This window comes from Rhinopithecus bieti, unplaced genomic scaffold (assembly GCF_001698545.2).
Source record: "Rhinopithecus bieti isolate Rb0 unplaced genomic scaffold, ASM169854v2 scaffold_79202, whole genome shotgun sequence".
Lineage (NCBI taxonomy): Eukaryota > Metazoa > Chordata > Mammalia > Primates > Cercopithecidae > Rhinopithecus > Rhinopithecus bieti.
The window spans coordinates 748-3,323 of NW_016828962.1; the positions used below are offsets into that span (position 1 = coordinate 748).

At 45.0% G+C, this 2,576-nt stretch overlaps 1 long non-coding RNA gene across 1 annotated transcript; it reads right to left on the reverse strand.

Moving 5' to 3' along the window:
• Window positions 1–1,683: 1,683 nt before the first annotated feature.
• Window positions 1,684–2,570, reverse strand: LOC108523872 (uncharacterized). The gene is made up of 2 exons (XR_001883914.1): window positions 2,233–2,570; window positions 1,684–1,956 (listed from the first exon to the last, which is right to left on the reverse strand). It is a non-coding gene; the product is annotated as an uncharacterized LOC108523872 (long non-coding RNA).
• Between the last annotated feature and the right edge of the window lie 6 nt (window positions 2,571–2,576).

Sequence of the window (2,576 nt, forward strand, 5' to 3'; positions counted from 1 at the left end):
GGCCTTCCATATCTTTATTTGCTAAATCTGGCAACCCTATCTGAGAGGTAAAATCACCCCTACATCTCCTACCTCCCATCCCATTTGAGAACCAATGCTCTAGTCCACAGGGAGCAATGGAGAAAAAGAGTGGTAATGGGTTTGGGAAATGTTATGATTAGATTTGCATTTGGAGCAAAACACTTTTTTTGTTTGTTTGTTTTGTTTTGTTTGAGACGCAGTCTCTCTCTGTTGCCCAGGCTGGAGTGCAATGGCACAATCTCAGCTCACTGCAACCTCCACCTCCCGGGTTCAAGTGATTCTCCTGCCTCAGCCTCCTGAGTAGCTGGGATGACAGGTGCCTGCCACCACGCCAGGCTAATTTCACCATGTTGGCCAGGATGGTCTTGATCTCTTGACCTCATGAGCCACCCTACATGGCATGGAGCCAAAAACACTATAAAATATCCGAGCCCTCTTCACCAGCTTAGGAATGCTGTAGTCAGCGTCCTGTTTGAGACCTGATTGGAATGCCTGGCTCTCCTTTTTTTTTTTTTTTTTTTTTTTTGAGATGCAGTATTGCTGTCATGCAGGCTGGAGTGCAGTGTTGCAATCTTGGCTCACTGCAACCCCCACCTCCTGGGTTCAAGTGATTCTCCTACCTCAGCCCCTGAGTAGCCAGGACTACAGGTGCACACCACCACACCTGGCTAATTTTTGTATTTGTAGTAGAGATGGAGTTTCACCATATTGTCTAGTCTGGTCTCAAACTCCTGACCTCATGATTCACCTGCTTCAGCCTCCCAAAGTGCTGGGATTACAGGTGTGAGCCACCACACCTGGCCGTCTCTCCTTTTTAGTAAGCAACTGGAGTTGGGATTCCAGATGTGGCCAGGCACATGCACCTCTGGGGAGACTACCCTGACTGCTAAAGCTGGAAGAAGAAAAGAAATGGGTGGTTGTGCCTTCTATCTTCTGTTTATCTTCTTTAACACGTTTATATTGAAGGCTTTATTTAATTAGCTAATAAAGGTGCATTAGGAAGAATTAACATGAAACATTTTCTATTGTCCTTAAATCCAGTTCAGGAATCTCCTAAAAACAGAAACATACTTGTGCTCTGGGACAGATGACACTTGAAATTCCAAACCCAGAAATTTTTTTTTTTCTCTTTTTTTTTTTTTTTTTTTTTTTTGAGATAGAGTTTGGCTCTGTCACCCAAGCTGGAGTGCAGTGGTGAGATCTTGGCTCACTGCAACCTCTGCCCCTCTGGCTCAAGCCATCCTTCCACCTCAGCCTCCTGAGGAGCTGGGACTACAGGCACACATTACTGCCTAGCTAATTTTTGTACTTCTTTTAAAGATGAAGTTTTGCCATACTTCCCAGGCTGGTCTCAAACTCCTGACCTCAGGCAATCCACCAGCCTCGGCCTCCCAAAGTGCTGGGATTACAGGCATGAGCCACCATCCCTGGCCCAGAATGTCTTTTATTTTCAGTTTTTTATATCTTTTTGCTAATCTTCTCTGTATTGTTTCAATTTTAGTATACGTGTTACTGAAGTGAACACTTATTTTTATTCAATAGGCTCTTCCTAGCCACTGTACAGGCCCAGAATATCCGATGTGGAATTCACCAGAACCATAGGTATTCTTTCAAAAATCCCTCAATACATCAGCCAATTTATAAAAAGAATTCAAAGAAACATAGAGTTGCAGATTGATGTAATTTAGTCTCTTCTCCTCCTTGTTAGAATTCCGGTTTTTCTGTCTCCCAATAGCTGGGGTTGGAAGATGGGTTCTCACCCCGACACCGCAGAGCTCTCTCTCATCTATAGAACAAGAGTACAGCTGCCACCATTATCTCCTGACTGCAGCTCCTCCGAATGTGAGCTCCATATCCATTCCAGTCAAAGGCAGAGAAGTCTCCACACTGACAGGGCTTGCCCTCTGGGAAGAACCCTCCTCCACTGATGCAGTGCTGGGAAACAGAAAGAAGAGACACTGTGAGGGATCTGATTTGCTGCTGACACCAGTGAGCCCAAGACTGGTATCTAACTCCAGACCTCAAGTGATCCACCTGCCTCGGCTTCTCAAAGTGCTAGGATTACAGGCGTGAGCTACTGCACCTGGCTATACATGTATTTTAAAGAAGTAATGCATGCAGGGACATATGCAAACATGCACTAATGGACAGTCTAAGGAGCACAGAGCCAGTGGAGAAGGTTATCAAGGAAAAGGGCATAAAGACACCTACTCTAGTCCACCTCCAGTGCCCACGTGGTCAGCATCCTCTGAATTCTAATCTGCGAGTCCCTCCATGAGAGAATAGCCGTCTCATCTCAGCTAGAAAATTAAAAAACTGAAAGCTGAGACAGGGAAGTGAAGATGGAACTGTGAGTTCAGACTGTCAGTTGGGGAGGGAAGGGGGCCCTAAGTGAATGCCCTTGTTCTTGATGGCTCTGACACTTTCTTCCTCCAGCCCCTAGGCACTATTGTCCCTCAAATACAATATCCCACCACTACAGCTATGGTGCTGTCTTCTACAATAAAAATATAAAGCTTCTAAAAGTTAAGATTAATATTGGAGAATATTTTCAT